Genomic DNA, 13,852 nt, shown 5'->3' on the forward strand with positions numbered 1-13,852 from the left:
GTTTCAAACTGAAAATATCAAGAGGTTTATGTTTTTTAGCAAGGGCGGTTGCCCCCTTAGCCTTCCTCCTACTTTTGCCCCTGTTTGTCAGCCAAGCCTTTGTGTAAGACCAATTTTATGCTAATCCATGATTAAATGGTTGATAATTTAAAAGAGAAAATTTTAATTTTGTTCTCGTCTAAGGTTTAGGGTTTTAGAGTGTCTAGTCAGAGCATAAAAGTGTATTCTGCCTTGACCTTGAATTCGGCTTGACTTATATAGAGGTCATGAATTATAATCATATCATATCTTATTCCTTTTTTTACTGATCATATAATATCTTGCTCCTAAGATAAAGGAATAAGATATGATAGGATTTTATCAAAATATGATTAAGATATACTTTATCTTTTAGAGATATGACGAGGCAAAACATGATACAACAATCAAAGGGGAAAATAAAACACCAAACCTTTCTATATTTATCACCAATATCTTATCTAGTTTAGCCTTGAGTTGGTTGGTCAGACACCTAATCCAAATACTAGATCAGTCTAAGGTAGATGGTATGGTATGAGTGAGATGATGGGTACGGAGGTTTTGTATCTATCCAAATTTAATTGTTGTTGTTGTGAGTAGGCAAATAAGTTGTGGGTACTTAGTGAACCTTCAACCTAGTGTTTAAAGTTTTCATGGTGACCAACACCAGATGGGCTTATAGAATAAATGGGTGGGCAAACTCCTATAGAGTTTAAGGTTAATGCATACATTAATGAGGTAAGTCACTACCCACACTTTCTCCGTAGGGTTGATCTAAGTCTTCCTGCATGGTTAGAGAGACAAACAATGATGTTAAGGAATGTACTTAGGTTATGTACTTAGGTTAATCTCTCATGTGGTGTAAATCTCCATGGAGTAAATTCTGTCTTTGGTGGCCGTGTTCAATGTACTTAGTGTTGATGATTGATAGACTTGCGATGATGATGATGTTCGGTGGTTGACTTATGATGCTAATAATTGATTATGATTCATGGTTATAATTGTACATGAGATGTTTTTTATATGAGTTTCATGTTCCTATTATTATTAGGGTTAATTAAGTTTTTAGTCTTCAAACTATGGGGGTTTTGAATTTTTGGTCCCTAAACTATTTTTTGTTAAATCTGGTCCCTAAAGAATTTTCTGTTATTATAAATAGACCCTACTGTTAATAATTTATGTTAAGTGTTGATTTGTCTACTTAAGTGACCACGAGTGTCACCATAGATTGTAGATGAGAAGGATGAATTGTTGCTTCACGTCGCAGATCTCCTCATGGATGGTTGTTTTACGTTCATGGGTGCTTGGAGCGTTAGGGTTCAACAATGACTCTTCTCTTTCCCTTTTGTATTTTAATAACATAATAGTATAATTATTTAACTAAATATAATAAAACTATGTGGCATGTATATAAAATACACGTGAAATTTAATCTGTCTTATTTCATGACACTTTATTACTTAACAAAGGATACTAACGATAGGGACTATTTTTAATAACGACAAATTGTTTAAGGACAATTTTTTTTAGAAAATAGTTTAGGGACTAAAAATTCAAAATCTCATAGTTTGAGGACTAAAAATTTAATTAACCTTTATTATTATTATTGTTATTGAAATTCAAATGTCATGTTTTAAAGACAATGAGGTTTAATTAATTGTTGTTTGTTGAAGTTTAAATTCTTTTGAGTATGTTTGTTTTTGGTAAGTTTACCCTTGCATTATGACACATGTGATCGTGACTATGATAATCTAGAACTTTGTATTTGTGGGAGCAAATGATTGAAAGTTGGATCTTTCTTTTGAAGGTTTCATGGACTGGCATGCATGGACATGAAGATGTGATTCTGTCTTTCATTTTCCTTGTTTAGTTTTATATAAAGAGTTGACCATCTGAGGAGTTTAGAATGTGTATATTTCTAAGAGTTGTATGTTATGATATATGTTAATCAGTTGATAAAAAGTGTGTGTGTGTGTGTGAACATGTTATCTTGAAGTTGTTGATTTTAGCTTTTGGCTTATGAAAATGCAAAAAAAAAAAAAAAAAAATTTCACAAGTATTTTCATAAATAAATTAACTCAAGAGTTATAATAAATTTAAATAAGCATTTCACTTTGTTATTTTTAAGTTAAAATGTAGCAGCAGTGAGTCATTACATATTCAACTTAGGTTTAACATCATATATCATTGAAAACATATATTACTAACCTTGTAGTCCATGAGACCAACCATGCTAGAAATTTTATACATACTCTCAAACTTATGGTGGAGAATGTAGTTAATTGAAGAACTAAACCATTATTAAGAACTAAACTAAATTATTTATCTCCAATGAACAGTTCAATTCAGTTATTAAAAGTTGTTTCAACATTTCTGTAATGATCCATTGTCGTTTACATGAAACTATGAACTATCTCAAGCAAAAGATTTTATTTTAATATTTAAAACTCTTTCATTGATTTAATTATGAAAATACTTATAAACTTTTCACGAAGTCTTCAAAGACATGGGGTCCTCTTTTAGCTATATGCTCTCCACGTATATCGAATACGGAATCATCACAGACACAAATCACATGTACAACAACGCAAGGGTAAGCTTACCAAAAATAAGCATACTAAACCAACTAGAACTTATGAATTTAACGTAATAACATACCATCATATATATATATATTATAACATGCAAAAATCATATATAAAACATAGCTCTTAGAATTCTCATAACAGAGCATCTCATAATAATCATCATTTCATCAACCATTACATGCAGGTTCTATAATCATACACCAATGTCATCATCAGTCCATTAGTCATCAAATATCACTGTATTTTCATGACTCATTAAGTAATATCTCATTTTCAAGTCACAATTATCAATGCACATGTCTAACTATCATGTTATGTCATGCTAACTCTTTACAACCATAAGTTTTTTCACCTTGAGTAATTAGCCCAAACACATCCCTTAAGATAATCACACCTTAACCATTCTGGAAGACTCTAATTAACCTTACAGAGAAAGTGTGGTTTTTTTTTTTTATATAAAAAATGGATGATTGTGGGTAGTGGATTACCTTCGGTAAAGCTTGCAACGATCTTAACCTATTTAGGGATTCACCCACGCTTCCATTCTATAGGCCATTTCACTATTAGCCACCATCGAAACCTCCAGTACTAGGTTAAAGGCTTTCTTAACACCTCCAACTTACGTGTCTACTTACATGCAATGTCATTCATCAATGAATGTATGTTATGATAATTCAAAATTAAACATTATATGTCATTACAAATTCATTCACCAATCTCAACACCACAAGAGTTTATAATATCATAGATTCACCATTCATATGCTCATCACACTCATGAACCCACCTATAGTTTAATTAGCATAGCAAGACATTCCAACACCTTGAATTCTTGCAAGCAACTCACCAAAAACTCATATGAATGTGAATCTCATGATCTCAACATAAATTCAACTCTAATCATAAAACAACATCATCTCGATCACATCTTCCTCATTAAGAAACTTTATCCTATTTATTTTTTTAAGATAATTTCTCATTCAAAATAAGAAATACATTAAATTAATAAGATATTTTTTTATTGGTAGGAATAAAAAAATACTATTTGAAATTTATAATAACTCACCTATCAATTTATCTTGTTTAATTAACTGAACTAGATTAATAAGATAGTATTAAAGATGAAATTAAAGAGTTAAGATGTGTGCATTTAATATTTGGACAAAGCTAAAAGAGAACAACTAAAAGAGAATCCAACAAGATCAAATGGTGAGATATATAGTTTGAGTCCAGAGAATAGTGAAAGAAGAGTGAGGGAAGACACAACATGTTACATGTGTACATTGATAATAGACAGCAAAACACCAATTATATATGGTTTATATAATTTTTTCATGTCATATATTAAATAATTTTTTCATACATGTACCTGAAAAATAGGTTGTTTTCATATTACTACTTAAAAATTCATTTTTTGTCAAATACCTACCTGAAAAAATTTTCAGTTTTATTTTACTATTTGTCATTAGTCGTCTTTTGTTAAGTGATTACATGACAAACAAAATGTCATGCCATCATGTCCAATCACCGACACGTCAGTGCCACGTCATTGAAGGCATGATGACATGGGCAATGAGATGTCCATGACAATGTGTGATGACGTGACACTTCATCTGTCACGTTACCACTTAACGAAAGGGGACTAACGATAGGTAATAAAATGAAACTATAAAAAATTTTAGGTACTTGGTTGAAAAAAATAAATATTAAGTAGTAATCTGAAAACGACCTATATTCTAGATATGAAAAACTTAATTAAGCCTTATTTTTTATTATATAGACTACATGTTAGATAAATCAAACATTTATAGTTAGTTAATTATATACTTAACATTTACTTATATTTTAACAAAAATATTATATATTAAATTGAATTTATTTAATAAAGTATCAAATAGTTTTAACATTTTATAAAAAATTATAGATTTGATCTATTCAATAAAAATTTAATTTAATTATTGGATTATATATAAAATTATTAAATGGAATAACTCTACTAAGATTAATTAGAATGAAATTTTAATTAGATTAATTAAAGGATATTCTAGTGATGGTTAATTAAAGATTAACTAATCTACCAAAGATTATTCAAACATTTTGATCATTCAATTTGGTACAAAATATTCTCTACCTAGATCTACCAATTACATGCAGATGATCACTACTATGTACTTGATTGAGTATTAGAATGACTGATTCCAAATAATCATTAAAATAAGGAAGATAATTAATTGACACAAAATAACGAGGAACTCCATTAAAAACAAGGAGAAGAGTACAAATGGATAGTTACAACATAACCCCCAAACTAGGGGGACTGACCACTCATGATTAGAGCAAAATTAGCAATCCTAGATAAAATAGACATAGACATACCAATAGGCAAGAACGATAATCATGATCTGTCCTGGTTGTATTGTCCACGCTCTTCAACTCTCAGAAAACCCTCAAGATTCTCTCAAATTCATAAAAGATATGAATAAAAACTGAAGATTACTTTTTATAAAGAGAGAGACCTCTATATGTAGCTTCCAAAAGATAATTGCACAAAAAGACACACTATGATCGTGGTGAATCCATCATGGCCATGGTTGAAAGTGACGCTGAAGCCCTATGCCATTATGGATTGACTATGACCCTCTTGGTTGTCTATGATGCTCATGAATTAACCACAACCGTGGTGAGTTTACCATGGTCGTCATCAGATCATTGATGATGTTCTAGGAGGATTGTTATCATTTGACTATGGTCGTGTTGATGACCACGACCATGATCAAGTGTAAGATCTTTAAGTCTTTATAAATTTGTGCAATTTCAAATCTTTCACTCAATTAAGTAACTGTATTTCTTTCATATACAACTAGTATTCAAACATAAGTTCTTCCAAGAAAATACATACAAAATGACACAAAACTCACATTACCACTCAAAAAGTGATTTATCAGTTACCTCTCATAACTTCCGCAATTTAATTTTCATTCTTGACTTTTCAACACCAATTGTCTCCTCCATGCTATTCAAATTCCATTTACTACCAACATTTTTTTAACCATTTTTATTTCTCCAAACCTCCTACCAACATCTCAGTTGACTTAGCAACCCCACCAACCCCAATCTAATTTATATATTTTTTTTCAAACCCATCATTCCATTCTTCATAAAAAAAAGGTTCAAGTCCAAGTCAAATTTGGTTAAAGACCTTGAGGACAAGATCCAAATGAACTTGTTGGTAATGATAGAATGAGTCTTGAGAGACCCAAATAAGTGACTTACGAATTAAATACCTTAGATATTATCCTTTTATTATGATATTTAGTTTCATTTTTATATGCCCTAAAATACTAGATGTTGACATATGTATGGTTGTCATTCATTAGGTTTCCTATTTAATGTATGGTTTGCAATGTATTCAACATCAATTAAAAATCAAAATTGTTATTTTATCTTCTTCATAATTTTTCTCTAGTCTTTTGTAGTGTTTTCTTAGGACTAATAATAGTGTAGCTTCTACTACTCTAACATGACATCACCTTTAAAAGTAGGTGGTGCTATTTAAACAACTTAAAATTTTTATTTGACTTTTAAAATATTTTTTTATTCATCAACAACATTATTTTAAAAACAAAATTTAACAACTTTTATTAAATAAATAATATTAGTTTACCAAAAAGATTAACTATTTTTCTCACATTTATTTTTATTTCATTTTATCATGATTTTTCTTTTTCATAAATATTAATTCTATATTTATGATTTTTATATTATAAATTGATATTTATGATGTCAATTAATTGTGATACTATCATCATCATGTCAGTTACATTATTGTCATATAGATGAGAAAATTACCAAAAAGTCGTTGGTTCAAGTAATATTGGATTCAGTTCTCTTAACTAAGATCTTGAATTTAAACTTTGTGAAAAAAATGTTATTGAGAGGAGAAAAGTCTACTAAAAAGCTGGTCGGTTAGGTTTTTCTATGGAGAGATTTGTCATGACAAAACCAACTGATACTCCATACCGATAACACGGTTAGACAAAAAATATAAATGACAAAATCCTCTCTCCTATATAAGGAGATGCAAAGTATCCATGTTGCTCACAAAACTTATGTTCAATTTCAAGGTAAAGCAAATACTGTAAGGTGTGAGTGTGTGACAGCAAAATTCCCCAAGTTGTGCTGAAATCCTCCTCCAACCAATGCAGCATGCCAGTTATAGCACTGGGAACTGCAGCTGATACAAACAAAAGCAGTGAAGAAACCACCGAAGTGGCAGTAATAGAAGCTATCAAACTTGGCTACAGACACTTTGACACTGCATCAGTCTATATATGGATCTGAAGAGGCTTTGGGAGAAGCCATAGCTGAGGATCTTCAACTTGGCCTCGTCAAGTCTATAGAGGAGCTCTTCATCACCTCTAAGCTCTGGCCTACAAACAATTTCCCCCATCTTGTTCTTCCTGCTCTGCAGAAATCACTTCAGTAAGCAAAATTGATTCCATCCTTCTTCAGTCTTCACATTAAAATCATAAATCAGGAAGATTTTCGTTTTGATTGTAGTTATGGTTATTCTAATTATAAATTTTTAAGGTATATATGTTTTGGAAATAAAAAAAAATCATGTGGGTTTTTTTTAGTTTTATAATTAAATTAAATTTCACTGCATCATCATCAAGTTGGTTATTGTTTATTTGTGATTCAAACCCAAAAATGTGTCAGATGCAAATTATGCAATCAATTCTTCAATTTCTAACTCTACCTACGGTTTTAGAGAATTTGGTTCATAAGAATATGTTTTGTTTAGATCAGTTACATGCGAATATAAACACTTTATTTCATTAATTAAAAGAAACATAGATATTAAGAATTCCATGGTCAAAGTATGTTGTGCAGAACATGTTGTGTATGCACCTAATGATTGAGTAAGTTATTTAGCTGGACGACACAGCATGTAGTTGTGAATGACTAGTTTGTTAGATTTGTTCTCTAGCTTTCATGTGACAATCTTTGCTGGATCCCATAAATATATTTTCACTACTAGTGTTTCATCATCTTGTTCAATCGATCAACACAACGATATTTTATGGTACCCGTTTTCTATATTTTGAACTTTATGATGAATGTTCAGGGTTACATGTATCTTTTCTTAAAGTTCTTTAAGCAACTTAGCTAATTTTTTACTCCAATCCGGCAACTGCAAAAATAAATTATAAACTTCACAACCTACATGTCAATCTTTGGTATTTGTAGGACTATAAATACAAATTAAAAAAATTGTGGGACCACCAAAATTAAAAGGCCGATGTTGTCTTCCTAACAACATGGACTCTTAATATTGTAGAAATAGGATGCCCCGCAAAATTATTGCATCGCTCAGAGTTACTATTTAAAATGCAAATGTCATTGGAGATACCCTTAAGAGTATCTACATAATTCATATACAAACTTTTAATGTTTTGTTGTAGTCTTGTATATGAAAGAGACCTAAGGATAGCTACATATACAAACTTTTAATGTTTTATTATTGATGAAAGAGGCCACAAGCCCAAGCCAAAGGCCTCTGCAGTCTTAAAATAACTGCAGGGGATCCTTACCCTTAACTTTTTCTGGTTCTTTTGTTATGTTGAAGTAGAAAAGCCTAAAACGTGGTGAAGAAAATTTAATGCTTGCACCTTAACTGTAAGAGGTGCAGTGCAAAATGGAACTGGTGAAGATCCAGTTCCCAAATCCAAGCGTTGGTGACATAATGCAGGAGGCTGAAATTAATTGAGAATATTTGGAACTTTATTTGATCCACTGGCCCATCAGTGTGAAGCCTGTAGATTGGGAAACTCCATACACTGAAGATCTAATAACTACATTTGACTTAAGGGGTGTTTGGAAAGGAATGGAAGAATGCCAGAAACTAGGCCTCGCAAAATCAATAGGTGTCAGCAACTTCACTTGCAAGAAACTTGAAGATCTACTCTCATTTGCTACCATTCCCCCTTCTGTCAATCAAGTTGGTCCATGAACTCATCTTGGTCATTTTTCTACTTATATTAATTTAATTTGACCAGTGTTGACCAAATACTCTATTTTTGACACTGCCACACCTAATAGGTGGAGATGAATCCTGCTTGGCATCAGAAGAAGCTAAAGGAAATCTATGATGCAAAGGGTATAATCGTAACTGCATTTTCTCCTCTGGGAGCCAAGGGGGCTAGTTGGGGTTCCAATGTAGTCATGGGCAGTGAAATACTCAAGGAAATTGCAGAGGCACATGGCAGAACTATTGCTCAGGTTTTAAAATTCTCATATTCAATTAATTGAATTTATATGTTTATATATATAAGAAGCATATGATGTAGAGGCCGGTAAATCAATCTAACCATAAAATAAACTAAATAATTAAAGATTAAATTCACGTAAGTTCATGGTTAAGATTAATCTATTCATCTAGTAAACTCTCATTAATTACATCCTTTTATGTATGTCAGCAAGTGAAAGAAAAATGTTTAAAAAAATTTACGTACCTAAGAATATAATTATTTAACTTCAATAATTCAATTGGGTATTTAACTTCAATCTTCACTTGGGTTTTTGACTAACAACGTGATAAAAAGAAAAGTGTGTACACAGGGGCAGATCCAGAGAGGAAGATAACAGGGGAGACCAGTAACTAAAATATAAAATATGTTTATATATAAGATCAATTAAATATCTATTTTTAAAAAATGAAAAAAAAATGCAAATGTTAATCATGGGTTTTACATGCTATAAAAGTATGATAAGAATTTTATATTCTATCAATGACTACTATCTTAAAAAAAGTAAAATTCGACAAAAACTTATAATACTATTTGATATCTGATTTGTTTTTCCAATGTTTACACAATGACATTTGCATTTGTACACTCAAAGATGTTAAAGTCTCAAACAATAATAAAAAAAAGATAATATTTGTTGGTATGTCTTAAAGTTTAAGTTGTCATTCTTGTATGTAGAATTTATAAGTTTATTCCATTCAACAAAGGTTAATAATATATAGCTTTTAATTTACCAATTATTATAACCAAATCAATATAAAAGGAAGGATAACAAAATTATTTATTTGTAAATGCAATCATTTATTTATAGTCTTTAAATAATAATAGATTATTAAATGAAAAGTATAATTATTTCTAGGATAAAAACTATAGAAACGAAAATGATATATTCGTTAAAAGAAAAAAATAATATCATTATCTTGACAATAAAGATATAAAAGGAAAATAAAATATTTTACCGAAAAATAAATAAAAAGATAAATAGTACTTAAATATTATTATTTTATAACCAAATTAACTTTTAAAATAAAAAATAAAATTAATCAAGTAATAAAATATTGTGTACAAAAAAATAGAATTAGAAAAAATGAGGGGTGCCTTCCGCCCCTGTGTGTACATAAAAGCTGTTGATGTTTTGACTTTTCTTTTCATTTTAAAATTATTAATGTTTTATAAAATTTAAATTTTGTTAATTATTGTTTTCATATATACTCTTATATATACCCTTACTTAAAAGAATAAAAATTTAGGCATCTTTGGTCTTTGGTGTTGTGCTCAAATTATTGGAATCTCACTTTCATACTTAATTTGCGTTGACATTTTTTTAACATATTTTCTATTGTTGATTAAAATTTATTATAAATTGGTGTGATATACATTTATTTAAAATAGATTGTAAGTGCGGTATCCATATTATTTTTGTAATGCTTTCTATTTTAAAAACATTTCAAAAATAAGAAATCACGTTTACATCTTATATTAAATGAGCTGATTTTAGACTAAATGCATTAATTCTACATATATTAAATGCTTATTAATATGTGTACATTAATATTACACATCAATAGTTTTGAACTAAAAGTGATAGGTAGACTTGATTTTACGAACTTAGAACCTAATTAAAAAACAATTCAACAAACAACAAGCCACATTTATATTTTATATTATATGTAGGTATTTTAGACTAAATATCCTTAAGCGATGTGAACTAACCTTAAACACCAGTAATTTTGAAATATCAATACTCTATTTTTACTCAAGTTATAGCTTAGATTTCGATTCTTTAAATATCGAATGAACCAACATTAATTGTGTAGGTGTGCCCTAGATGGTTTGTATGAGCAAGGTGTGACTATCGCTGCAAAGAGCTATAATAAGGACAAAATGAAACAAAACTTAGAAATATTTGATTGGTCACTTACAAGAGATGACCATGAAAAGATTAACCAAATCCCTCATATTCGCATCAACAATGGGCCAGTTGTGTTCGTTGCTAACCTTTGGGACGGGTAGACTTAGGTTTGATATTTTGTTTAATACGTTGTTATATTGCCAATGGGTCATGAACGTTTCAGTTTTGTTCTAGTGGCTTGGTGTGGGGCAATACAATAATGAACAACAATCATCAATAGGTCTTGGAATAATAAGTGGAGATCGTTATTGCTTACCACCAACTTTGCTTGTTTTTGTTGTCCATATTATAAAATAATCTGGTTTCATACCTATCTATTTAATATATAAAACTGAAATTCAGAATCTCTATGCCAGATAGTTGTTTTGTAGGAGTAGCATTGAGGGTTAGGCTTGTGAGTCACCCCGCCCAACCTATTGTAAAATGGCGGGACAAGATAAGTTCTTCAACTTACCACGTCTAGCCTGCCAACTCGATGGGCACTAGCAAGGCATGGCGAGTTGACCCCGTCATGTGACATTTTTTACCCCAAAAACTATTAAAATAAGGCTTTGGAAATAAAGAAAACATACATGCGAAAATATTGGCTTTCCAAAACTTTTTGCAAGTAAAGGTTCATATTCTTAAAACCATGTCAAATAAACATCCATACATATATGGTAAAGGTTGTGTAAAGACAAATATTACAAGAATGGATAGAATTGTAATTTTAAAAAATTTGTAAACCTTTTGAAAAACCAAAACTATCGTCTTTGAAAGATAGATAACATGATTTGCACAAATAACCTCGGTCAAACAATCTCAACAGATTTTGTGATAACACTTTTCAAAAACAAAATCAAATTTGAACCCTTAGTCAGTTAAAGCAAGAGAGATAAAGATATAAGATGCAGCGAGTTTTATATTGATTCGTCTCTATCATTGAGACTACATCCTCTAGTTCTTGGCAACCCACCAAGTTTCATTAACTTTACAAAGTTATAAGTATTCTTCAAAACCACTTTTGTCTCTTACAAACAAAGTTTATCTCAAAGCTTAAAACACACCTAGTATTCTTTGTTCTACCAAGCCTTTACTGGATCTAAACAAATCAAAAGATTTGTTGATGTTGGTTTACTCACTAACTAGTTCTTAATGTCTTAAAGACGAGAATACAAATGAAGCACTTAGTTTTTTCTCTTAGAATATACAAAGTGTTTTGAGAGATTTACAACTTATGAATATAAAATGTTAAAGCTTGAAGAAGAGGGAAAAGAAAATTTCAAATATAGCTTGCAAGTTTGTAACTTCAACTCTTCAAAGCTTCTTGTATTCATAAGCAGTCTTCAAAAAGTGTCGATTGTCTCTAAATGACTCCATTTTCTTTAATGAGAGCTTCCATTGATGCATTGAATGAAAGCATTAAATTCATGTTTTCTCCATGCTGAATCATCACTCTCTTTAGGTTTCTTGAGTCACACTTCAGTAGAAATCAAAAGTGTTTTTGCGTATAGAGTAGTTTGTCCACAATAGGTGTAGCAAGCTTGTCTTTTAAGATAAAGAGATGCGTTGTTCTTTTATGTCTTTGAATATTCTCTTACTTCCTTGTGAAATATCAAATATCACACTATAAGGAGGGGTTGAATAGTGTGTTAGATTAAAAGATGAACCTTTTTTTGAAATAGATGTTGTTTTCACAAAGAGATTCAAATATAATGCTGAAAACAAAGCTTTTGATCGATGGATTGTCCAAAATAATTTTAATAAAACCATGATTTGGGATTGTCATCCACTATCTTATAAAGAGTTTTCTCAAGGGGTTTCAAATGTAAACTTGTGTGTCCAAGTGTGTAGAAATATGCTCAATTAAGAGAATATAAGTTAAATAGCTAAAGAGATAAGTAGAAGCACGTAGTTTATACTGGTTCACTCAACTTGAGATATGTATTCTATGAAGGATTTCACTAATCAAAACTTGATTGCAAACAAATATTCTTTCTCGTCACTCTTAGTTACAACAATATTCTTAGGGCTACTTTTGACATGTTCTTAAACTCCTCTTGAGTTTAAGAACACCCAAGTATTGTTTAACATTAAGTCACTCATGACTTTCACAAACAACAAAGGTTTAAATGAATACACAGATTCAACTTTCAAATAAAGGATATAACAATGTATAACAAATTATATAGAATAACTTTGCAAAGCAAAAGATAGCTAAATTAAGTTTTTGTAGGTATTGTCCAATGAATTCAACAAAGTAATAGCACTTGAGTGAATTTTATAGTTTCATATATTTATTTGTTTTTCACTCTTAAGCTTGGGGTTTTTTTTATTAGGCTTTAGAACATTTTTTGTTGTGGGATTGGAGCCTTCCTCAAAATTTTCCGTTCTCAACAACTTGTCATTTTTGCTACGTGACAACTTGGTGAGGAGAGAGAGGGGATAACAATGCATTGCATTTACGGTTTCTCTACTCCACTACTTGTACTATTTGATTCTTGTCTATTGTGATATTCTTCTATTTTGTCTCTACCTTAGTACACTTGAAATTCAAATGTTAGCATTTCAAAATATAAGAGGCAAAATGAAACCATCAAGATATGAATAAGGATATCAGCCTTGTGTAAGCTAACATGAGTCGTTAGACGTTAATTTTTCTTAATTGTAAAACACTTGGTGAAAGTGAATATTGTAACCATTATGTATAGGTATATTTTGGGATTAAATTATGTAGGAATAGTTATCTTTTCTCTCTTATTTCTTCCTTTTTGTGTGAATAATCGGAATTTTAACATCATTTAAGTTTTTGTGCAGAAAGTGCTAAAAGTTTATGAATTTGTAGTGCTTGGTGACTAATTGGCATAGAAAAACAAAGTAAAGCCTAAAGAAGAAAAATTGAAGATCTAAAGCTGCTCACTTAGCGCGTCTCAAGCACCCAGTGCGACGTAGTCGCTTAGCGAGCAAAGCATGCTTAGCGCCAAGAAGTATAGAGAAGTCTGGATTGTGAAGGGGCACTTAGCGTGAGTCACGAGCTGAGCATGAGAT

General features: G+C 30.5%; 1 pseudogene; it reads left to right on the forward strand.

Annotated features, from left to right (window-relative positions):
* The first annotated feature begins 705 nt into the window (after nt 1–705).
* LOC114375251 lies at nt 706–13,585 on the forward strand (annotated as a pseudogene).
* The last annotated feature ends 267 nt before the right edge of the window (nt 13,586–13,852 follow it).

The sequence above is a fragment of the Glycine soja genome, chromosome 2 (assembly GCF_004193775.1).
Source record: "Glycine soja cultivar W05 chromosome 2, ASM419377v2, whole genome shotgun sequence".
In the NCBI taxonomy this organism is placed as follows: domain Eukaryota; kingdom Viridiplantae; phylum Streptophyta; class Magnoliopsida; order Fabales; family Fabaceae; genus Glycine; species Glycine soja.